Below are 27,047 nucleotides of genomic sequence, written 5' to 3'. Positions count from 1 at the left end.
CAGATATGCGAGGTACCGAAACAGAAGACAGAGGAGTAGTCAGAAAAGCAATACGTCATAACAGATATCAACAAAGCCTAGTCTGGGTGCGAGGTCCGTGGTCTCGGCACCCTAGAACTAGTCTGAAGAATAACACAGATGAATATACAGTTCCCTAGTCTGGGTGCGAGGTCCGTGGTCTCAGCACCCTGGAACTAGTCTAGAGTATAACACCGATGAATATACAGTTCCCTAGTCTGGGTGCGAGGTCCGTGGTCTCAGCACCCTGGAACTAGTCTGGAGTATAACACAGATGATAATACAGTTCCCTAAGCTGGGTGTGAGGTCCTTGGTCTCTACACCCTGGAACTAGCTTGAACATAAACAGAATAACAGTTCAAGTAATCTGGCTAAGTGTGAATTCCCAGGTCCACCTGGTTCAAACACACTGTTGGATCTGACTGAGGTCTGAGTGCTTCCACATAGTGATCGCAACGGCAGACAACTTGCAACTGGCCAGCAGAAACTATATATGGAGTAGTGCTCTCCAGCACCACCCCTAATTGCTCAACCAATAGTATCCTGCTCAGGAGTCAGCTGATCGTCGTGGTCAGCTGACTCCCCCTGCCTAGTATAAGGATTCTGCCTCTCAGTGCGCGCACGTGTATTCCTAAGCCTGTGTGCACTAACAGACCCAGCCACACCAGACACACGCTGCTGCGTGCAAACCGCCGCGCTGGACGCGGAACCAGCCGCCTGACTGTTGTTGCATGCGGTGGCTTTTCCGCGTTCCGCCCTGCCACTAGGCACACGCTTCCGCGTGCAAACTGCCACGCTGGATGCAGAATCAGCCGCCTGCTCAGTAGCACACACGGCGGCTTTTCCGCGATCTCTCACAAGATGGGACTAAACTGTTCATGTCAGTAAGACCCACTCATACCAGGCAGGCAGAACAGTTATCTCTAGACCAGTCACTGGCAAAACAAAACAAAACTAAACAAAAAAAAGTGTGACAATGATCCATGGCATATGCTTTTTGCAGTCATTTCTGTTAAACTTTGTTTTTGTGCCAGAAAGCTGTGAAGCACATGAATTATGTCAAAAGCCCACAATAAAAATTTCAAGAGACTGTGGCAACACTCAGAGGAACACTAAGGCTTAGTCCACAGGGAGAATTTTCCTTTTATCATCATTTTGTACTCTGAATGTGCTAATTGGTTCCTAAAGTGCTGATCCATGGACTCCAATGTGTTCTGCTAAAACTTTGCCTCAAAAATATGCTTAAAAGAAAGAAAAGAGTACTAAAAACACACCTCGAGGATTTTCGACCTAAGCAATTATTTCATTTTGGATGGAGGTTCATAGAGCTATGTGTGAATGAAATTATACTGGATTAAATCTGTGTAGGCAGTTTATTCCTGTCAAAATAGTCAAGAAATTCCTCAGAGTGGGAGTGTATGAGGCTAACTGGAGGGTCCAGTAATTGTCATGCAAGGCCTGGAGCCCACTGGTGGCACATTTCTGGAGATCACAAAATGCACATGATTTCTGAATCGCAGACGTCCCGTGAAGACGTAATTCCCAGAGCAGGATCGCACTCAAAATGCTGCATGTATCCCTTTGTGATCGCGTTTCATGTAGCCAAAAACTTCTAAATGCCTCATCTGGCAGACGGTCAACTGCTACACGGTGGCAACACGCTTTGTGGAAACACCACATGGGAGCAGGCAGCAGACATGTAGTGATATTGAAAGGTATGCAGTGACTGGTATAATACAATGTGCAGTCACAGATGCAGTGAAAGGTATGCACTGACTGGTATATGAAACAGTGTGCAGTCACACAGATGCAGTGAAAGGTATGCAGTGACTGGTATAATACAATGTGCAGTCACACAGATGCAGTGAAAGGTATGCACTGTCTGTGCTGGGCCTGGCACAGTATAGCAATTAGCAAGGGCCAGCTGTGACAGACAGGGCTGTATATGCAGTGTTAGTGGCACACACACAAAAAAAAATCACAAGAACATTAGCTCTCAAAAGAGCGTTTTTGTGTTGCTTTTCAGCAACACATTTCAGCAAGGAACAAGCTAACAAGACCTAATTAACGCTTTTCCTATCTCTCCAGCAACCTCTCCCTTCGATCTTTTTGCAGGCAGCAGACAGAGTGAGAAAATGGCTGACGCAGCAGCGTTTCTATAGGGGGCGGGGGTCCAGGAGGGATTGCAGCCTGATTGGCTGCCATGTGTCTGCTGACTGTGATGTAGAAGGTCATAGTTTAGCCCAATGATGTGGTATAGGGGGCGGGTCAAACTCGCTATGTGTTCCCGGTTCGCCGCGAGAGCGAACAAGTTCGCCTGCAACCAATTCGGGCCATCTCTATCGATGAGCCCCAGTGCTAGGAATGTGGTGAAGTTGTACTTCCCCCTGAGGTGAGGGCACTCTCACGGCACAGGGTGTAAGTGACCATGGGTCTTCACCAGAGTGTCTGGCAAGGGTCGATGGTCTTTGCTGTATAGTGCCCACCAGGTTGCACCAAAAGAGATCCCCCAAACAGTGGTAGGAAGAAAGGGTGACACCACAGTTTTAAAGAGGAACTCCAGTGAAAAGAATGTAATAAAAAGTGCTTCATTTTTACAACAATTATGTATAAATGATTTAGTCAATGTTCGCCTATTGTAAAATTTACAATCTGACATTTAGCACATGGTGACATTTTTACTTCTGGCAGGCGATGTAGCTGCTATTTGCTGTTTTGGCAGTTGGAAACAGCTGTAAACATCTATTTCCCACAATGCAACAAGGTTCACAGACTGGAAATTGCCAGCACCATGATCCTCAGAGTTTCTTGTGGGAGGGATTTCACCACAATATCAGCCATACAGAGCCCCCCGATGACAAGTTTGTGAAAGGGAATAGATTTCTCATGTAAAAGGGGGTATCAGCTACTGATTGGGATGTAGTTAAATTCTTGGTCACGGTTTATCTTTAAGGAGTTATGTGGAAACTGGTGAAAAGATACATCAGGATGGAAGACAATAGATGTAGTCAGGTACAGGCAGAAATCTGGACAGGCTGCTTAGGTTCGTAGTCAAGGTTACAATTCGAGTTGGTCCAGGCAGAGTACTTTCAGAGTCCAGTAAACAGACCAATGTCTTGGCAAACAGAAATCAGGTAACCCAGTAAACAGGCCAAGGTCAGGACAAGTGGGTAATCCAGTAAACAGGACAGAGGTCAAAGTGAGGAGTCAGATCTAGAGTTGTCAACGGCAACAGGTGATCAGAAGCAGGAGCAAACATGGAGCATTGCACAAATGAAGAATAGCAAGCAGTCAGGCTTACCACAAGCAGACAGAACCATCAACAAGAAAAAGCTAGAGAGACTGGCTTTTATAGGCAGATGGGTTGTTCTGGATGTCCCAAAGCACACTGCACTCACACAGACATGAATGCCTGGCACTGCGCATGCACACGCAATCCTGGAAGTCACGCCTAATGCCCCCACATGTCACCAGACAAGATAGCGAAAACCTTGCCCAGCGATGCACTTGAGCAGCAAGAGAGATGCCCAGCAGGGATACGTAAGTGTGACACCCTGGTGAAGGCTCAAAGATGCTTTGCTGGGGATCTCTGAATAGTATAGAGTCAAAGAGCCGGCAAGAAGAAATAGTGTGCGGCGTGTGTTTTGGGTCGATTGGCAGTAGTCAATCGATGGGTGGTACACTTTTTTTACACTAAATAGATAGGAAGATAAAAACTACTCCATTTACCTACCATTTACTATTTAGAAGATGGGCATTTGGGGTCTCCAGAGGTGCCCAGATGCCCAAAGAAGACAGCAGGACATAGGTGATAGGTAGGGATGTTCTTACGAGTACATTAATTACTGCAGGTGTGCGGCGGGGACATAAGGGGTTATTTACCAATAAAACCATGTCCTCCCTTCGCTCCAAATAGCTTCCTATTGGACGTGTTGCAAGCCTCCCCAACCCGCACTTCCTCGTTCCTTCTTGAAGGAGAAAGTGCAGGTTGGCGAGGCTTGCAACGCATCCAATTGGACGCGTGCAAGCTATTTGGAGCACAAGGAGGACACGGATTCATGGGTTAATAACCTCTTATGTCTCCGCCACACACCTGCAGTAATTAATGCTCATTTAAATCACGAATTTGAGTGCTTATTCAATCGAAATTACTAGTGCGAGCATCCCTAGTGATAGGGACTTTCACAGATCATACTGGCACTTATTTTTAAGGTATACAAATATACTTTTTTTTTCTTGCATATTAGATGTTTACATATTAGCTATTCTTGAAGCTTTTAAGTGTTTGCACTCAAATACATAAGAAGAGAAATATTACTTAACTTGTTTTTTACATACATTAAATAGCAACATGCAGCTTTTGATTTCAAGGCAAGTTTTTATTTTTATTTTTTTTTATTGTAGAAAAGTATGTAAGACTTGCAATATCTGTCCAATACATTAGAGTCTCTAACTACCCTGCTGCTCCAGAATGCACAACTTTCAATTTTGAGTTTAAACAGAATGCCCCATTATCAGTGTGTTTCTCTCTAATCTGTATGTACTATCCAATTTGTTAACTTAAAATTAAGTGACGAACATTTAGGATATTAAATTTATATTCTTATTATTCCAGGCAGGATTAATTTAGATTAAATTGAAAGACATTTTGTCTCTGTAATGAGTTTGAAATAGCTGCCAGCTTAAATTCTTAGAAACATTATTAATTAAATGTAACCACTAAAAGCATTTTCATATTTTTGGTGCCATGGTGATTTTATATTCAACTTTTTTTTTGTTTCTGAATTAATACTAATATTGTACATACACATTGTATATGCAATTCTCATTTTCTTTAATAATTACATCTGCAATAGTGTGCTGATTAATACCGTTTTGGTTATTATACCAACTCTGCTCATAATTTATCGCTATGGACTATAAATTCATAGCTAGTGTGTTTTGGATTATATGATATAATAGTAATTTATTCTTCGTAGGAAGAGTGACTCACATTAAAACCACACTTTATAATTGTACACCATTAGAAACATTTTTATAATTAAAAAAAATCATATCTATACACATATGTGTTTTACAGTTGGATAAAAATGGTTTAATATCAGTTATAAGCATTGATTTACACTATAAACAAACAATAACTTGGCTGAACAAATCTGTCTTCATTCAAATGTGTTTACCTTTTGCAAAGTCCTTTACTCACATGATCTATGATGTTTGTTTAATGTTTGTGCTTTAGCTGTTTCAAACTAGTAGTTAAGGAAGTCTTTATGCAATGACAAAAGGACTGCTTTATTATATTTATAAAAACATTTTTTTTTTGCTTTGTGTGCCACTTGAAAGGGAGAAGTTCCTTGGGGCTTTATATATAATGTTCCTACTGATGTGGTTTATTGTTTATTGTATGCAACAGTTAAATTGGAAGCTTAATATGTGCAAAAGGGTTTTGAACAATCCACCCTCCTGAAGGAGGATTTTAAAAATTGAATAGAAGAAAACTGTTTACTGAAAATAAACATAAGAAGAGGAAAAAGTAGACCTAATTTTCATATAGCATGGATACCAGGCACCAATGGGAATTGAAAATTCAGATTAATTTCTGTTACTAAAGGTTGGAAAATGTGGACCTTTGTTTGAAAACCACCAGAGGTAAAATAGATAAACAAATTACATATCCAACATGGATACCCGAATTAAGGAGATGAAAATAATTCTAAATAAATGACAGGGAACTGAGCAATGTCGAGGTGTAACGAATGCGGAATTATCTCCGAGGTCAGCGCACAAGCCGCGCGCTGACACTGCGGAAATCCTCCACAAGCGTCTGAATAACAGAACCCAGCTTTGGTGCAATGCACCTGTAGAGGGGAATTCCCACCGGCAGATGGAGCTGTGGAGTACAGAGGAATAAACCCTCTGCACTGTCACAGATGCCAGAAGGAAATTCTACAAGGAGAAACAATACAGGGCAAGATAGCCCCTAGTGAGAGAGAGAGCACAGAGACAGAATGTATGTATGTCCACCAATCTAGTCGCCACCCGGCGATGGTGAACACACACCAGCAAAGACCAAGTGGGAAAGCAATCGCCAGAATGGCGATTGTTAATAGTGACACGAGACTGAGTAAAGACAGAGCATAAGTGAAGTAAGAAAGGCACAGCAAACAATAACAATCAGAACGCCAAGGAAAATAACAAACTCACTCGCTAAATGCAGTCGCCGCACGAGAAGCGCAACAGCGACAAAACACGTTAATGGCATGGTCTCCGCACAAAAAGCGCAACAGAGACAAAACGCGCCAACCCTGACTAACAAAAGAACACAGGAAACACAAACAAACAAATAACAGAAACACTTGCTAATCGGTTGCCTTACCTCAGGCAACAGCAAGCGTTTACTCCAGACCGACAGATAGATAGACAACAGAAACAAGTGAGAAAGTATCCACTGCTCTTCCGCAAGAGCGAGTGCGATCCGTACACAGGAACATGACTGAAAAGATCCACTGCTCTTCCGCAAGAGCGAGTGCGATACGTACAATGAGACAGACAGAAGGAATAACCAGCAGCAACCGCAGCTGAGGTTAAACTCCAGGACAGAATACAGAGAGCTTCTCTGCCTCTAACGCTAGGGCGAGTGCGATCCAAACAGACAGAGCGATTTTCTGTCAACCGCCGCTGGCGACAGAATAATCGCAATGGAAGACAAAACGATTCACAACCGCTGGCGACCGTGCATTCGCAAGGACAAGACAGAATACAGAGAGATCGTCTGCCTCTAACGCTAGGGCGAATGCGATCCAAACAGACAGAGCGATTTTCTGTCGACCGCCGCTGGTGACAGAACAATCGTGACAGAAAGACAGCACAAGGCAATACAGACAATACGACCTCACTAAGCTAGAAGGAATGCAAGGGCACTCCCAAGGAACCATGGGAACTATGACCAGCAGGGAATTCTGGGAGCAAATGGCATTTATACTGCAAGCCATCAAAGGAAAGAGCTAAGCAATTTGCATGACAAGAGGATGCAAATTCCTCACCAAAACAGCAGCTCTTAAACTCGCAGAGTGAAGACAGGTCTCTTTTCCAGAGACTTGCAGCACTCAGACCTAACAAATGGTCAAAAACTGTCTGCCTGTGCAGACAGCAGAGCAGATCATTACACTAGGATATAATACTTCTATGTCTCTGTTCAAAGGAGATTACATATCCCACCCACATACTGAAAAGAAAGTACATTAAAATCAGAGGTGCATACCGTATTTCTCAGACTATAAGACGATCTGGACTATAAGATACACCTAGGTTTAGAGGGCAAAAATTAGGGGTAAAAAATACTAAACCTAGTGCGTCTATAGTGCAGAGGCGCCTTATGGACCTTTACTCCCCAAACTTTCCCTATCTAAGCTACACTACCCAGATACACTAACACTTGCTGCCCTCCCAGCTACACTCACTAGTACTATACACCCAACTACACTCAGAGCTACACTCACTCACTGCACTCCCAGCTACACTCACGACACACCCAACTACACTCACAGATACACTTCCTCACTGCAATCAGAGCCACACTAACTATACTCTCAACTACACTCAGGACAGGATACCGCCGCATCCATCTCTAGCCCCGATCTCCTGCCACATCCATCTCCAGCCCCCATCTTCAGTCTGCAGGATGAAAAAGAGGAGCTGCGGCAGCTGAATGACAGTCTGCTCTCTGCAGCGACACGCAAGAGGAGGGGAGGGCTGGCAGATGTCCGCTGTGCGGGGGAGGAGTGCAGATGTCCGCTGTTGGGAGAGAGGCAAGCTGCAGGGAGACTACAAGCAGCTGCCGCTCACTTTCTCCATGCAAGAGATGCATTCAGCGGGCCCTGAACATGTAAGCTTGTGTTTGTGTGTGGGGAAGGGTACAGTATATGCTGTATATTCGGAGTATAAGATGCACTGACTTTTCCCCCCCATTTTTGGGTAGAAAAAGTGCGTCTTATAGCCCGAAAAAGATGGTATGTTTATATTAGTTTGAACATGGCTTCTGGGTTGTAATGCAGGCTTATGAATCCTGGCAAAACCTCTGGACATGCAACAGAAATACAGGAAAAGGAGAGAAGTATAAGAGGTAAATGGGACAACCTACCAGGCAAACAAATATTTGCAAAGCAGATGCTTTGTATTTTATTGTGTTTCTCATATTTGCAAAACCCCAATATAATCCAGGTATCTGAGATCACTGCAGCACAATCCTCCTTTTCACAGCCTGCATTTACACTGTTTTACTGTTTTATTTACAGTAAAATGAAGAAAGAACTGCCTTTACAGAAATAAACCAAATTATTAAGAAGCAAAATGTAAATATATATACATGCCTTATTTTACAGCATAAAAATTGTGCTGAAAAGTTATCTTCTCGGCTTACAGTATATGTGAGTCAGTGGAGCAGAACGGATGATGGAGCAGGTTTTGTTACTGGCAGAGTAGCGTAAGCATCATGCACTAGTGATCCTGCTCTTGCCAGCTAGCTTCCTGCTTTGTCTGTGACCCCATCCCCTGCAACATGGTGTGCAAAGTGTGCTGCTCAAGGCTACCTGTGTCCACTGGCTTGTGGAGCGGGGAGTGCAAGCAACGTGTCAGTGGTGCAATGATCGGGGAGTCTTCCTGTGTGGCAATCATTGTGTCTTATATCTATGACGCCATCAAGCATCATCCTTGGGACATATCTGGCTATGGGGAGGAAAGGTGACTTATACTGGGGGCACAGCTGGCTATGGAGAGGAAGGGTGACTAATATTAGAGGAGCATCTTGCTACTGTGGAGAGGGCTACACTTGGGAAGGGGCTTATATGTGAGTCAATCACTTATCACTGGTTTTTGAGGGGAAAGTGGATACCTCGGCTTATATGCAGGTCAGCTTATATGCTATTAGATACGGTATACTCATATTCAGTTCTTGGGTGACTTTTTCTATTTAAAGGGACTGAAACATGTTTTGGGAAAATTGTGGAGGTGATGCAATATTGAATGGAGTGGTACTGAACACACTGTACAGGGCAGCAGGAGCAAGGTCTATTGTATCAGTTAGATTTAGTGAATGGTGGATTATAAATCTGCAGTGAATATTTTGTTGATCCAAACTGATCCAACCCACTACAAATCTTGCTTTTGGTAAGCCCGTCAGCTCAACAACATTTACAACCACCCAATTCCTTACTATATTTCTGAATCAACATGAGTTTTTTTCTAAGAATATGTCTAGTATATTTTTAGTTCCTGAAATTATTGAGGGCTAAAAGTCACATAACATATGTATTTTAATGCATAAATAAAATCATTGTTACATCTTTTAGAGAGGCTGGATTTCATCAGCTATACAGTTTCTTTTTAATGCATATGTAAATATAGTAAACATAAGATGCCTTCTTGAACTGACATTGCTTGATGCTTGCTGTAATGTTTTGTAAATCACTACAAGCAATTAATATCTTTTCAGAAAAAAAAATGTGACTCATCTGTCTGCTACTCAGTTGATGAATTGGCCAGATTGTTCACGAGATGGATTCATCAAAAGAGAACGAATTACTGATAATTGGCAGTAAATTTGAAAGTCTAGTACAGAAAATGATGCAGTTTTCAACAATTTATTCATGAATTTATAAAACATAATTTGTTATATGCTGTGAGGCCAATATATTACATAGACCAGTTTAACATATTTTGGTGCATTAAGAGTCAGAAAATCGATGCAAAAAAAAAGTTACCATAACTGTTAAACATTAACATTAACATTAAAATGAAAATACAAAGAGAATTTTAGGATAAACCAATTGTTACAGTTGTGTGCAAATTAAATACATTTTATTAGGCACTCGACCATAAATAACAACTTGCTTCCAGCTGTTTATAGACATTGCCTGAAAACGGTTGGTTACTTTATTTGTTTTTGTTTATGGAAACAGTAAAGGATGGGAACAATTGTGCAGCTATTCTCTGCCAAGCTTGTATAGTTCTCTTTGCTGTAATGGGTACTTCTAGTGGTTGTTTTCCATATTACAGACCTTATCCAAACTTCATTTAGAGTTGTTAAATTAATATGGAGATCAGGTTCTGTATAGTACCCATAGTAGCCTAACATGTAAAACAATGAGCTTACATATAAAAAGAACATGTCTGTATCTTTACAAAAAGGAAACCGAGAGCCTAATATAGTGTAGTAGTACTGTATAAAGTGGTCAATTGAAACAAGTACAAAAGATATACTCACAAAGCAGGGTTACCGCCAAGGCAACCACTTTATAGGCAGGTGAGGAGATTATCCTGCCCCCACTCAGGATTAAGAAGTTGCTCTCTGTGGTTAGGAAAAAAGGGGTATCCCCTCCACCAAGGGTGGATATTAGGAATTTGTAGAGAAAACAGAGGCGCCAACAGGATAAAATCACAACGATAAAAGATTAAAAAGCTTGGGAGGCAGCGGTGGACTTACCTCTCACAAGCAGACACCAGAAACTGTCTATTCAAAAATTTAGGTTTTATTGAGATACTCCAAAGGGGGGCTGTGACGCATTTCACAGGCTTGAACCTGCTTCCTTGGGCAATAGAATAAAGGAGCATACAACAGAATTTGGTCCGGGTTACACCTGGCGCCAGATGTAACCCGGACCAAATTCTGTTGTATGCTCCTTTATTCTATTGCCTGAGGAAGCAGGTTCAAGCCTGTGAAACGCGTTGCAGCCCCCCCTTTGGAGTATGCCAATCAAATCTATAATTTTTGAATAGACAGTCTCTGGTGTCTGCTTGTGAGAGTTAAGTCCACCGCTGCCTCCCGAGCTTTTTAATCTTTTATCGTTGTGATTTTATCCTTTTCGCTCCTCTGTTTTCTCTAAAAATGTCTGTATCTTTATTACCATCTATAAACTATTTGAGTAAAAAGTAAAAACTAGATCTGATCTATCTTGCAAATCACATGGCATCTGTCATTTGTAAAGGCAAGAGTCGTGTATTCCAGGCAAAATCTATCCTCATATTATATACAGCATATATGTTACAACCAAAACATGAAGCCTGGCCCCTTTGGGTACTGGCCAGCTATAATATGAGAAGTGGAAGGTGGATGCAGCCAATATAAGTAAATGTCACACCTTTCGGACCTTGGCCAGCCAGAATGTGGCCTGACAACGTCCGGCTGGCCAAGTCCAGAAGCTGCAGCAGCTTACCACTCCAGCTTCCCTTACTCTGCCTCCTTCTGCCTCACCATTAGTGCAGCTTACCCAAGACCCAAGACTGTAAAACTTACTGCTTTGCCTCCCTGCCATAAAAGGAATTAATAAAAAATGTGACCAAAGATACAACTGGAAAACTCATGCTGGCACCTGTAATGCTTGGGGGTCATACTTTCTGACCACCTAGCACAACAAGGCTAAGAGCTGGATAATGGAAGAGGTTACACAGGCTGCCCAGAGCAACTGCAGCTCTGAGCTTCCGATATCACTACAAATAAAACACAATGGCAGTGCAGTGCGATGTTGCGCTGCCTTAGTTCGCACTGTGCTGCCTTAGCGATAGCAAGTATTCAGACAGGTACAAGACAGTACTATAGATTGGAGCGTAACTAGTAGCAACCGCGGCTCACAGTCACGTCCACAGAAGCAGAGCAAGCTGGCTAACAAGAGTCACCAGCAAGCATCCACCCAGGCAAGACTACAGGATAGAACATAACTAATAGCAACTGCAGACTATAGTTACGTTCCCAGAAACTAGAGTAGCAGGAATAAAAGACAAACACTTATATAGCGCTTTTCTCCTGGCGGACTCAAAGTGCCAGAGCTGCAGCCACTAGGACGCGCTCTATAGGCAGTAGCAGTGTTAGGGAGACTTGCCTAAGGTCTCCTGCTGAATAGGTGCTGGCTTACTGAACAGGCAGAGCTGAGGTTCGAACCCTGGTCTCCCATATCAGAGGCAAAGCCCTTAAACATTACACTGTCCAGTCACTAATGTGGTGATGGCAGAATCCAAGCTATCTGGATAATGGACTTCACTGATCCAGATCCACCACGGATGCAGCGAACGTCCATCAAGCATGGAACTAGGCAATACACAATGATAAAAAAAAAAAAAAAAAAAAAACTCAACTAATGGATAAATATATATTTGCAAGTCTGCATATACAGTATATTTATCAAGAACTATCTAAAGCACAAGTAATAAGGTCGCATAGAACTACAATAACAGAACTATACAGAGTAACAAGGTGCCCTGTAGATCAGCGTAGTGACCACTATGACGGGCGGGGTATGAAATGGGAAGTAGACCTTTATGCTGGCATCAGCCAATGGATGCAGGTATGCAAATCTCCACACAGCTGAATGGTAATCACTCAATCCTGAGCTGGCTTGATTACCATTTGCTAGCTGGCTGTTAATGCAAAGGACCCCCATAAGAAATACATGCAAAATTATGTAACAACATGCATGCAGGAAATCCAGGCCTATCTGGCCGCACCTCAGCTGCAACAAACAATTGGTGGAATGATGACAGCATCCTGAGCTGCCCAGAACTGCAGAGCGATTGCAAATGACAATGAGACCCATTGCAAATGCACAACCGAATGCAAGCAGATAAGCCAGAACTGGCCATTTACAGCTCCACTGCAACGGACAGAATACGCTACAGGAGGGATCCTTACAGCACCTTGTTTTTGAATGTAAAAGTTCTTATGAAATTAAAAATAGTTTGATTCAAGTGTGCTGTTTCTTCTACATATCTAATTTACTGAAGTTGGAGACTCATGTACCTAGACCAAGGCTGAACTTTGCACTAGGCACTGTTGGCCCGAGTCTACAGGTGCCATGTGCAGTGAGGGGGCAGGCAGTGGTAGTCTCATGGCAGCCCCCCTCTCCCATGTCCCAGTTGCCAGCACCATCCTGTGCTCCCTCCTGCTTCTATAAATGCAACGCAGAGCATGGGTGCAGCATCAGCAGTGCTGTTATCGTTATCTCACCTGCTTTGCTAGGCTGCAACAATGCATCTTCCTCACAGCTCACCCCTCTAGTGGCTGCATTTCTTCCTGCGTCGCATGATGATTACATGTGATGAGATGCTGGCCACTAGAACTAGTGAGTTGTGACAAGAGGACACATTGGTGGAGCCCAGCCAGAGCAGAGGAGAGTACTCAGCAAAGCACTGCTGTTGATTTCCCCATGCTCTGCATTTCTTTTAAAAGGCTGTGGGAGCACAGGAGAGCGGAATGAAAGTTACTTTTCCTGTTGGTGGGCTGAATTTTTTTTTAGTAAAAGTGCCCTTTTCGGGCATGTTACTAAAGCTCCACCCCCAACCTAGAGAAGCCATGCCCAGTACCTGAGAAAAGCTCCCCCTACCACCTGCAGGAAGCTCTACCCCATCACCCAGGGTGACCTCTCCCTCCCCCAGTTACCCCTTTTCTCCCTTACCCTTCATTCTCAATGACCTCTCCCTCACTCAGCACCCACAGTGACTTCTGGATCCCCCAGCACCCACACTGATCTATCCCTCCTCCTGCACCTGCAATAACCTCTCCTTCACTCAGTGCTCACACTGATCTCTGCCTCCCCCAGCACTCACATTGACCTCCCTCCCCTAGCACCTGCACTGATCTCTCCCTCCCCCAGCACCTGAACTGACCATTCTCTCCCCCAGCACTTGCACTAACCTCTCCCTCCACCCACACCTGCACTGATCTCTCCCTCCACCAGCATCCACACTGACCTCTACCTACACCACCACCTGTACTAACCTCTCCCTCACCCAGCACCCACACTGACCCTTCTTTCACTAAGCACCCGCACTGACCTGTCCCTCCTCCAGCACTCACACTGACCTTCCTCTCCACCCAGCATGTAAAGTGACATCTCCTTCCCCTGCACCCCCATGGCAAGCACACACATGGCACCCTATACCCACAAGACACCTATTACCCCCCCCCCCCATTGTCAGCATGCGTCACCAACATGGTACACAGCATGCTCACCCCTAAGCAGAACACTCCTTGGAGCACAATCAAGGAGGTATGCAAGGCCTGGACAGTGCATGCAGTGAAAGAGGCAGCACAGTGCAGACTGGGGGGATAGTGTGGGACCTGAAAGCCTTCAGGAGGCTACAAGAAGCCCCAGATAAGTAAATCACAACTTTCCCCCATTTTAGGTTTTGTTTAATGACATCATGTTATAAAAAGAAAAAATGGGCAGGAATACCTGTGAGGCCTATGTTGAAGGGCGGAGTTTGGAGTGCTAGAACCTCTGTGCCTATTGCCTACAAGTATCTTGTAGGCAATAGGCCTGAGCTAGGCTTCAGTGGCGACAGTAGTGGTTTCATGTACAAATTAGATATCTGGCTTTCCATTGAGCTGGGTGCTTATGGTTCTGACTCAAGGGCTCTTTTTATTTCAAAATGAAATTAAACATGCTGGACCAGACTACAGAAAGCCTGATTTCTGCCACTCATCCCTAATCACCCCTAGAGATGCTTGGAGATCTTTGGAGATACCTTAGTGAATGAAGGCCTCAGTGTTCATTTGCATTACTGGGTAATTAATTAAATAATCACTCTATCATTTTAATGTCAGGAATAATTATTTGCATAGGGACACAGCTAACCTCCTCTAGGAATATTATTATTATTATTATTATAATATCAATTGTTTATACGTAGTATCACACTTTGTAACAATGAGGACTTAAAAACAGAGGTTTGATAAATTTGATACATAATTTGAATTATGATAATGGGTCATGTATCAGATTATGCCCTTGCTCATCTGCTTTGTCCCATTTAGGCATTTACTATGGCTACTTCACTGAAGATGTGCTATGCCTTTTTATGATTAACCTTCCTGGCGGTTAATTTTTTTTTTCAGATGGTGGAAAAAACTTTTTTTTTTAATTTTTTTTTTGTTTCATGTAAAGCTACCAGAGTGGTAGCTACATGAAACACCACTAGAGGGCGCATGTGGCCCTCTAGTCCGATCGCCGCCGGCAACAATAGCAAACAGGGGAACGCGTATATAACGCGTTCCCCTGTTTGGCTTCTCCTGTCGCCATGGCGACGATCGGCATGACGTCATGGACGTCAGCCGACGTCCTGACGTCAGGCGCACTCGATCCAGCCCATAGCGCTGCCCGGAACTCATTGGTCCGGGTAGCGCAGGGCTCTGGCGGGGGGGGACCCTCTTCTGCCGCTGCGTGCGGGCGATCGCCGCAGAGCGGCGGCGATCAAGCTGTGCACGCAGCTAGCAAAGTGCTAGCTGCGCGCACTGCACTTTACTTTGTGAAAATCGCCCCACCAGGGGCTGAGATATCTCCCTGTGCGGCATAGCCCGAGCTCAGCTCGGGCTTACCGCCAGGGAGGTTAATGCCTTTTTATGATTAACTTAGTTGAAATATCCTGGGATAAGTTGAACTTGTACTTTTGTCTTTTTTTGCAACCTTGTTAGCTTCACTATGTAACAGTTTCAATTTTTACATCTTTTATATCATCATACAATTTAATCATCACCTTTGCATCCTCTTTGAATAACATGAATTGTTTACCAGCAAAATGCTGAATTGTTCACAATGTCTATGATTAAATTTGATGAAGCACTTTACAGTTTCCCAATAGGCCTGGACTTCTGACTTCAGTGAGTCATCTCTATGCATTTTAACTATTACTCATGTCAAAGTACTAGCAGTCAGCAATTATTTAATGTTTCCTGACATCAGAGAAAAAATAATTGAATTCTAGACAGCTGATGTCACAAGCTGTAGAATAATTATACGTCTGTGTGGCAGGACTAACCCCAGCAGAGATGCCTTATTTTTACTGTACATGAAATGAAGCTGTTAGTTCATCTTAAATATCAGATGTGCCTTCTTCTACTCTCAATGTGACATACAGAGTAAATGCAATTATGGAAAGAAAAGTCAAAATAACAGAGCTAAATAAAGGCTTTCCTTGTACATATATTTATTTTATTTTTCAACATAATTTGATATATTATATAAAATAAATACATTCTCACATCATGCAAGGTGATGAGTATGATTGCCAACTACACTATGAAAGTGTATTTCATTTATAATATGCAAAATATTGTATGTTTATGTAAATACAATTTGAAGGCATCCAAAAAGCAAATAATGCACAGCATCACGTAATGTATAGCTCATTTATTGTATTTAAAAATACAAAGAGGTACGGTAGCTATAGCAGTAACAGACTGTTTCAGACAGATGTCCTTTCTCAAGCTGTATCAGGCTCCCTCAGTACAGCTACAGCTTGAGGAAGGACCTCTGTCTGAAACAGAGTCTGCTGCTGTTGCTGCTATAGCTATACAATATACTGTACAATACAATATACAATAACATTTCTATAGCGCTTTTCTCCCATAGGACCCAAAGCTCTTAGGCTCTCTCAGATTCAGTAATTGGTAGTAGGATAAAGTATTCACACAACAAAAGTTATATTTCTGCAAATGCCAAACTGAACAGGTGGGTTTTCAGTCTGGATTTAAACACGTCCAGGGATGGAGCTGTCCTAATCTGTTGAGGTAAGGAGTTCCAAATGTAGGGGCAGCATGACAAAAGGCTCTGGGACCAAAAGTTTCCAAGTGGACTCTGGGTATGACTAGATTATTAGAACCTGTGGATCTGAGAATGCGGGGATTGCTACACAGCTGCAACATATCTTTCATGTATCCAGGGCCCAGATTATTCAGGGATTTAAATGTCAGTAGGCCGATCTTGAATAGGACCCTCCATTCTATAGGTAGCCAGTGAAGGGAGTGCAGGACTGGCGTTATGTGGCAGTGACGGGGTTGGTTGGTTAGCAGTCTGGCAACAGTATTCTGTATCAGCTGTAGGCGGTACAAGACCTTTTTTGGAAGGCCAGTGTAGAGAGCATTACAGTAGTCCAGTCGGGATGTGATGAAGGCGTGGACTAAGGTTGGCAGATCTTCTGGGGGATAAGTTGCTTGATTTTTGCAATGTTCTTCATGTGAAAATAGGATGATTTCACCACAGCAGAGATTTGAGTTCTGAAGTTTAAATCCCCATCAATTAGAACTCCCAGGCTACGCACATGATCAGAGCTGTGTAGATCTGTGCCTCCTATTCCCAGTGGTGAAGACTGCAAGTTAAGTTGTTTTGTTGTCATGCGCTGCCCTCCGATCAGAAGGATTTCAGTTTTGTCTGCATTCAGTTTCATGATAAAATAACTCCTCAAGGATTATTTTTACATTTTGTTAGGCAGTATACATCTGGTTGGTTTTCAAGGCAGTAGTTCCACATCCAATAATGACAAAACTATTACCTCTCAGCTCTTTGACTATCTTTACCATTGGGGAATCAATGTTGCCATGGCACCGCATGGTGCCGTCATGCCTAAATAAACTTTTTTGTTGGAGGGGGTATAATGGAAGCGTAACTTTGTTGGAGGGGTATAATGGAAGCGTAAGGGCTCAAGAAAGAACTTGGTGAACATAATAAAAGTACAAGGGCACATAGGAGCATTAAAAGAAAGGATAATGTGCCTGTGTGTTTATTTAGTTTTAACCTTTTGTGGAAATGGGTAAAGGGTATTAATATACCCCTCTACTCCTTTCTCTTTGGGGGCAGACATCTATAGTTCTCCTCCCTATAAAAAGGAGCTTCCACTATAGGTCACTTCCTGGGATCTACAACTAAATGCAAGAGCTGGGGATATGTCTATTGCCCATAACCTTAAACAAGCATGCTTTGTGGAGGAAGGGGGCTTTGCTGTAAAACTATTAACCACTCAGGAGAAGTGTTGTGGTCCAGATTTTGATCACAGGTAAATTTTCCTGAATGTTGGCAATGGTCATACTGAACAATAGAAATGTTTGCTGGAAAATTCAACAGGCTATCTCATAAAGCTCTGGGTCATAGCAGAGATTAAAGGTAGTTAGGTTGGAAATTTTAAAATTATGTTTGTGGTGGTAGATGTTCTATTGTATGCTTTGATGACCTGGTATATGGCCTTACCTAGAGGTACAAATAATTGCCTGTGATGCTGGGTTTTAATGTGCACACAGAAATACACGATCGAAGTCAGGTCGTAGCTAGAGTCATACACGTAAGTCAGAAATGCGCGGTACAGAAGGACTAAGGCAGAGCTAGGTCAAAAAACAGGCTAGGATCAGTACACAGGTTATCAGATGGCTACAGTATAAAGGGTTGAGAAAGGTGCTAAGTTGATAATCAGGCTGATGTCATACACATAGGATCAGATAATCGAGGTACAGACAAGGATTAGACAGAGACAAAATCGGTAGGCTAGCCAAGGTCTATAACGGATATCAGATGACTGAGGTACAAAGGGATAAGGCTTTAATCAGAGTGGTGGACTTGCCGGATCATACACATAATACAATAGTAATAATTACAAATGATTACTATAATTACAATATATATATATATATATATATATATATATTTTACACAGTTCTAGACTGACTAGAGTACATATATATCGCGGAGTACGCAATATATGAATGTAGCTCTCACAACTATCTCACTAGGATAAGGACCAAGAACCAGCGAATTGATTAGTATCAAGGCCGATGAGCAAGTGAATGCTCCGGCCTTATATACACAATGGTAGTTGCTAAGCCCAACCCCCAGGAAGGATAGCACCTCCTGCAAAAAAGGTGTCAGCTTATGACTTCACAGCTGATACCTATGCACACGCCTTCTCAGCCTGTAAAGGCTGCTCTGTGCTGCGCGTGTCTGTTCAGTCGCACTGCACATGTGCGCATGCCAAACCTCTGCAGCAGGGATGCTGGGGATGCGAGCAGAGGGCGGCGGAGCTGAGGTCCCTGCACGCGAATGAGACATCGCGGAACCCGTCGCTGACAGAGAAGATTATTACATTGCCCCATCCCCTCCCCCCCCCCCCCGCTGAGGAGTGGTCGCTGAACACTCTCTACCAGGTCAATCAGGATTTTCAAGATGAAATTCTTGCACCAACTGGTCAGCATGAACCTGACGTGCGGGGACCCAGCATCTCTCCTCAGCACCATATCTTTTCCAATCCACTAAGTACTGTAAAGAATTGCGGATTTTTCGGGAGTCAAAAATTATCTCTACTTCATACTCAGGCTCCCCATCAACTTCGACAGGAGGAGGAGGATCTGAAGAGGTAAGTATGTTGACAGCTGGTTTTAAGAGCGAGACATGAAATGACTTGACTCCTTTGATGGATGGAGGTAATGTTACCCGATATACAACATCATTCATTTTTTCTTGGATGGGTAAGGACCAATAAATCTCGGCCCTAACTTGGCAGAAGGTTGGTGCAATGGAATGTTATGGGTTGAAACCCAAACAAGACCTCTTGGAGCAAATTCAAATTCAGGTAGCCGCTGAGCATCTGCATATAAATGTTGACGGGTTAGAGCATTCTGTAAATGTTGCTGAACTTGAGGCCAGATTCGTTGGACGTGACAACTCCATTCCACCAAAGCTGGAAATAGAGAAGGTGTGGATGGAAAACAAGTAAATCGGGGATTCTGGCCAGTAACGATCAGAAAAGGAGACATCTTAGTTGATGAGCTGGGGAGATTATTGAAAGCAAATTCTGCAAAGGGCAAGAAGTCAAGCCATGACTCCTGACAATCTGAGACGAAGCAACGGAGGTATTGTTCCAACAGTTGATTGGTTCTTTCAGTTTGTCCATTGGTCTCTGGGTAAAAACCCGATGAAAAGGACAAAGTGATTCCTAGAAGAGAACAGAAGGTGCGCCAAAAAAGGGAGACAAACTGAACCCCTCGATCTGACACAATGTTCTCAGGAATTCCAGGTAAACGGAATACATGGATCACAAATAGTTTGGCCAATTGTTTTGCAGATGGCATACTAGCAAAAAAAAATGTGGTATTTTACTGAAGTGGTCGACAATAGCCCAGATCACCCTTTTACCCCCAGAGGAAGGCAAATCCACTACAAAATTCATAGATAAATGAGTCCATGGTTTGGATGGAATAGGTAGGGGCATCAGATGACCTCGGGGAGCAACCCAGGAGACCTTGCTTCTGGCACAGGTGGCACAAGCTGCCACAAAAGCTTTACAGTCTTTACTTAGTGAGGGCCACCATACATGACGAGACAAGAGTTCCAAACTCTTTGTCTCTCTCACCAGGATGACCTGCTAACTTAGACTCATGAAATAATTGGAGTGTTTGAAGACAGAGCTGCAAGGGAACATAATCTACGTTGGGAGGTTTACCAGAGGGACTTTCTTGTTGAAAGGGCTGCAAGGAAGTGCTCAGTTCAGGAAATTCTTGAGTGTGAACAGCTGCCAGAACACAGCATGAAGGAATAATCATTTCCAGAGTAACAGGTGGAGAAATTTTGGGGTTCAAAGATTCTGGACAAGGCATCAGCCTTTACATTTTTAGACCCCGGTTTGTATGTGATGACAACATTTAAAATGGGAGAAAAACATTGCCCAGCTTGCCTGCCTAGGATTAAGCCTCTTAGCCCCCTTGATATACTGTCCATTTTTATGATCTGTATAGACTGTAACAGGATGCAATGCCCCTTCCAACCAGTGTCTCCACTCCTCAAAGGCCATCTTTACAGCCAATAGTTCCCTGTTACCTATATCATAATTGCGTTCTGCTGAAGAGAATTTTTTGGAGAAGAACGCACAAGGGTGTAAATGCTCAAGCCTGCCAGAAAACTGTGAGAGAACTGCTCCTACCCCAATCTCAGAGGCGTCTACCTCGACAAAGAAGGGCAATCCAACATCTGGGTGAGTAAGAATAGGAGCAAAGCAAAAAGCTGATTTAAGATCAGCGAACGCTTTATATGCCTGTGAAGACCAGTTGACAGGATCTGCGCCTTTTTTAGTTAAATCAGTAATAGGAGCAACCATAGTGGAGACATTTCTGATAAACTTACGATAATTGTTGGCAAAGCCTAAAAATCGTTCAATAGCCTTGAGCCCCTTGGTTTGTGGCCAGTCTAGAACTGCTGAAAGTTTTTTCTGGTCCATAGAGAGACCTGTATCAGAAATTATGTATCCTAGAAAGGGTACTTGTGTGACCTCAAACAGGCATTTCTCCAATTTAGCAAATAGAGAGTTTTCCCTTAGTTTTTGCAACACGAATTTTACATAGTTGTGATGCTCAAACAGATTGTTAGAATAAATCAATATGTCGTCTAAGTAAATCACCACAAATGTACCTAACACATTCCTGAATAAGTAATTAACAAAGTCCTGGAAGACAGCAGGAGCATTGCAGAGGCCAAAAGGCATCACAAGGTACTCGTAATGACTGTCTTGAGTATTGAATGCTGTCTTCCATTCATCTCCCTGGCATATTCTAATCAAATTGTATGCGCCCCGTAAATCTAACTTGGAAAAGATTCTAGCACCTGACACTTGAGAAAAAAGATCGTCAATCAGAGGTAGGAGTTATCGATTCTTAATAGTCATTTTATTAAGTCTCCTGTAATCGATACAAGTAAGTAAACTCCCATCTTTTTTCTCCACAAAGAAGAATCCTGCTCCAGCTGGAGAGTTAGAAGGTCGAATGAACCCCTTCTCAAGATTCTCCTTTATGTAGTCCTTCATAGCCATTTTTTTCAGGACCAGAGAGATTATAAAGGTGACCTCGTGGGGGCATGGTGCCAGGCAATAAATCTATATGGCAGTCGTATGGTCTATGTGGCGGTATCAGCTGACTGAGGCGAAAAGACGTCAGAAAATTCTTGATATGTTGATGGTACTTTGACGGAGTTTGGAGAATCCCAGATGCATGGGCTCTTCGCGTGGAAGAAGTGCTAGCCGGTTTGTTAGAACTTGCTAAAGCTGAGTATGCTTTACCCTGACGATGGTGCCTGATCTGTCTATCTACCCATATTGCCAAGGAGATAGCATCATCTACATTTTTTGGCTCAAGGTGACTGACTAGCGCATCATTCACAGAGTCAGCTAATCCAAATAAGAATTGATCCAAGAGTGCTGCCCCACCCCACTTAACAGAAACAGACCATTTTCTGAACTCTGCAGCATACTCCTCAGCCATAAGCCGACCCTGACGGAGATCCCTTAACTTGCGAGCAGCAGTAGCTGGGACATCAGGATCTGCATAAATAGTAGCCATCGCATTGAAAAAAACTTTCTACAGAGGTGAGGGCTTCATGATCAGGGATCAGACCATAGGCCCAAGTTTGTGAATCACCCTGTAACAAGGTTTTTATCAGATTGATCCTCTGGGACTCAGTTCAAGAAGATCTAGGCCTAACTTCAAAATAAGACATACATCGGTTTCGAAAATTGCTAAAATCAGATCGTGAACCTGAAAACTTTTCGGGTAGAGGCATTTTTGGCTCAATTATAGGCAAAGTAGGAGCACTGGGAGGAACCTGCTGATTATTGACATTTGCAGCGACATTCATCTGAGCAAGAGTGTTGATTATTTGGGTTAACTGAATCTGTTGAGAGGCCACTTGGTCTCTGAGCTGATTAACAGCTCCTGCGAGTGTCAAAATCTGGCGTTGCAGATCCTCCATATTTTATGGGCCTTGATAATGTGATGCTGGGTTTTAACGTGCACACAGAAATACACATTGGAAGTCAGGTCGTAGCTAGAGTCATACACGTAAGTCAGAAATGTGCGGTACAGAAGGACTAAGGCAGAGCTAGGTCCAAAAACAAGCTAGCATCAGTACACAGGTTATCAGATGGCTACAGTACAAAGGGTTGAGACAGGTGCTAAGTCGATAATCAGGCTGACGTCATACACATAGGATCAGATATTGAGACAAAGTTGTTAAGCTAGCCGAGGTCTATAACGGATATCAGATGACTTAGTTACAAAGGGATAAGGCTTTAATCAGAGTGGTGGACAAGCTGGATCATACACAGAATACAATAGTAATAATTACAAATAATTATTATAATTACTATATATATATATATATATATATATATATATATATATACATTACACAGTTCTAGACTGACTAGAGTACATACAGTGGGTTGGAAAAGTATTCTGCCCCCTTGAAGTTTTCAACATTTTGTCACATTACTGGCACAAACATGCATCAATTTTATTGGAATTCCACGTGAAAGACCAATACAAAGTGGTGTACACGTGAGAAGTGGAATGAAAATCATACATCATTCCAAACATTTTTTACAAATAAATAACTGCAAAGTGGGGTGTGCGTAATTATTCGGCCCCCTGAGTCAATACTTTGTAGAACCACCTTTTGCTGCAATTACAGCTGCCAGTCTTTTAGGGTATATCTCTACCAGCTTTGCACATCTAGAGACTGATATCCTTGCCCATTCTTCTTTGCAAAACAGCTCCAGCTCAGTCAGATTAGATGGACAGCGTTTGTGAACAGCAGTTTTCAGATCTTGCCACAGATTCTCGATTGGATTTAGATCTGGACTTTGACTGGGCCATTCTATCACATAGATATGTTTTGTTTTAAACCATTACATTGTTGCCCTGGCTTTATGTTTAGGGTCATTGTCCTGCTGGAAGGTGAACCTCCAGTCTCAAGTCTTTTGCAGTCTCCAAGAGGTTTTCTTGCAAGTTTGCCCTGTATTTGGCTCCATCCATCTTCCCATCAACTCTGACCAGCTGCCCTGTCCCTGCTGAAGAGATGCATCCCCCGAGCATGATGCTGCCACCACCATATTTGACAGTGGGGATGGTGTGTTCAGAGTGATGTGCAGTGTTAGATTTCCGCCACACATAGCGTTTTGCATTTTGGCCAAAAAGTTCCATTTTGGTCTCATCTGACCAGAGCACCTTCTTCCACATGGTTGCTGTGTCCCCCACATGGCTTGTGGCAAACTGCAAATGGGACTTCTTATGCTTTTCTGTTAACAATGCCTTTCTTCTTGCCACTCTTCCATAAAGGCCCACTTTGTACAGTGCATGACTAATAGTTGTCCTATGGACAGAGTCTCCCACCTGAGCTGTAGATCTCTGCAGCTCGTCCAGGGTCACCATGGGCCTCTCGACTGCATTTCTGATCAGCGCTCTCCTTGTTCGGCCTGTCAGTTTAGCTGGATGGCCTTGTCTTGGTAGGTTTACAGTTGTGCCATACTCCTTCCATTTCTGAATGAACGCTTGAACAGTGCTCCGTGGGATGTTGAAGGCTTTGGAAATCTTTTTGTAGCCTAAGCCTGCTTTAAATTTCTCAATATCTTGATCCCTGACCTGTCTTGTGTGTTCTTTGGACTTCATGGTGTTGTTGCTCCCAATATTCTCTTAGACAACCTCTGCGGCCCTCACAGAGCAGCTGTATTTGTACTGACATTAAATTACACACAGGTGCACTCTATTTAGTCATTAGCACTCATCAGGCAATGTCTATAGGCAACTGACTGCACTCAGATCAAAGGGGGCCGAATAATTGCACACACCACTTTGCAGTTTTTTATTTGTAAAAAAATGTTTGGAATCATGTATGATTTTCGTTCCACTTCTCACGTGTACACCACTTTGTGTTGGTCTTTCATGTGAAATTCCAATAAAATTGATTCATGTTTGTGGCAGTAATATGACAAAATGTGGAAAACTTCAAGGGGGTCGAATACTTTTGCAACCCACTGTATATATCGCGGAGTACGCAATATATGAATGTAGCTCTCACAACTATCTCACTAGGATAAGGACCAAGAACCAGCGAACTGATTAGTATTAAGGCCGATGAGCAAGTGAATGCCTTATATACACAATGGTAGTTGCTAAGCCCAACCCCCAGGAAGGATAGCACCACCTGCAAATAAGGTGTCAGCTGATGACATCACAGCTGACACCTATGAACACGCCTTCTCAGCCTGTAAAGGCTGCTCTGTGCTGCGCGCATCTGTTCAGTTGCACTGCACACGCGCGCATGCCAAACTTCCGCCGCAGGGATGCTGGGGATGCAAGAAGAGGACGGCGGAGCGGAAGTCCCTGCAAGCGAACAAGTCCCGCCGGAGACGCCGTGGGAGACATTGCGGGACCCGTCGCTGACAGGTAAGATTATTACATTGCCATCATAGATCATTTGATCAGACAGCCATTCTAGTTTAGGGGAGAGGGAACATCTACCACAGTACCAATGTGAAGGTTATATAGTGCAGTATTTTTTGAATAATAAAACCTAAAACAGAAAGAGTCTGTGTCAGACAGGGAATCATAGTGTTATATAGATGTGTTTTAAATAACTCATTAATAACACTGTTTGGTGCTGTGTGTGTATCTTATTGTACTATACATGTAACTTCAGCATGTTAGACAAGGCATATAGCTGCACTGCTGCTTGTCTGTATAGTATAGCCCTAAACTACCATTTACATTAGTCATTGTCAACATTGTCGCATGCTATTCTACTACATTTGCAACATAATTGTTTATAAATGTAAAAAAAAACCTCACAACTTTATGTGCAAACAGTTGTCACAGAGTCCACCTAGTTATAAAGTAGTTCTTTCATTCCTTTTATGTCATTAGGTATAATATTTGACAAAAAATAAACAATGAAACTTAAAGTATTCAAGTTAGTGTGCATATATATGTATTAATACAAGCCATCAAGTAAGAGGAGGGTTGATTATATCATTTTTTCCTCACTTTTTACAGCATGAAAAGGTAACCACTGGTGAAGTGAAAAAAAAAGTTATTGTGTGCACACAGGCCATTTAGTTATAGAAAAAGTGTGTAATTTCCTTTTAAAGGACCTCTGTCACAAATTTCTTAAAATTTAAAATGTATGTAAATATATACAATTAAGAAGTACATTTCTTCCAGAGTAAAATGAGCCATAAATTACTTTTCCCCTATGTTGCTGTCACTTACAGTAGGTAGTAGAAATCTGACAGAACGGACAGGTTTTGGACTAGCCCATCTCCTCATGGACATAGGATAAAGGTAATTTATGGCTCATTTTACTCAGGGAAGAAGTGTACTTCTTATTCGTATGTGTTTTAAATTTTAAGATTTTAAAAGTTCCTCTTTAAATAAATAAAGTACCGTATATTCCGGCGTATAAGACGACTGGGCGTATAAGACGACCCCCCTAACTTTTCCATTTAAAATATAGAGTTTGGGATATACTCGCCGTATAAGACTACCCCTCTTCCAACGTACACCAAATGAAAATAAAAATAAAAAAAATCATGTACTGGTGCTGTGTATGAACAGATACTAGCGCTGTACTGTATGTGTTACCCAGTATATAACAGTATATAGTCAATTGACTTGTTGCATTGGTCAACTCTCCTTAAGTAGACTGGTCAGCTCTCCTTGTCTACCTGTTTATCAGAGCGGTATGGAAGAATAGATTGCACTCCCTCAGCAGGGAGATCTGAGAGGCGGTAACAGGATGGGGGGAGTATCACCCGGCATCAATGACACCCGGAGTATAAGACGACCCTCAACATTTCAGAAGATTTTCAAGGGTTAAAAAGTAGTCTTATACGCAGGAATATACAGTACTTAAGCTATTGTACACACAAAATGTAAAATCACACAGGTCACCCAGTTGTAACATGTAATTTATTTTCTGTCTCACTTGTCAGTCAAGTTATTGTTACCATTTACAAAAGCAAAAGTACACAGCTCTTGATTGCCATCTTATCATTCTAGCACATTCACTTATTAGAGGAAGGATAGATTATGTCACAGAGAAAAAGCTACATGTCAACACTAGTAGCAAGAATATTCTCACTTGCATTTCAATGTTACTGTCAAAAAAGTGTTGTAAATGCTTAAAAACTTTTTTAGGTAGAAGACAGAATGTTCACTAAACACAAAAAGCCTCTACCTCTGTTCATATATGTAACATACTACATCAGTACTCAAAAAAGACAGGCAACTGCCAGGAAGGTTAATCTGCTCAAATTGATTAGCAGGAATTTGGCTATTGATGGGCATGGCTGATCATTTTCGATTACCGGTAATGATCAATCAGTTGCAGGATTGTATCGTTAAATGACAACTATCAAAGTTAACTAAAATTCTAAATGCCACGTCCATTTCCAGTAAT

The sequence above is a fragment of the Hyperolius riggenbachi genome, chromosome 5 (assembly GCF_040937935.1).
Source record: "Hyperolius riggenbachi isolate aHypRig1 chromosome 5, aHypRig1.pri, whole genome shotgun sequence".
NCBI lineage: Eukaryota > Metazoa > Chordata > Amphibia > Anura > Hyperoliidae > Hyperolius > Hyperolius riggenbachi.
Note: the sequence above shows the minus strand (reverse complement) of the source record.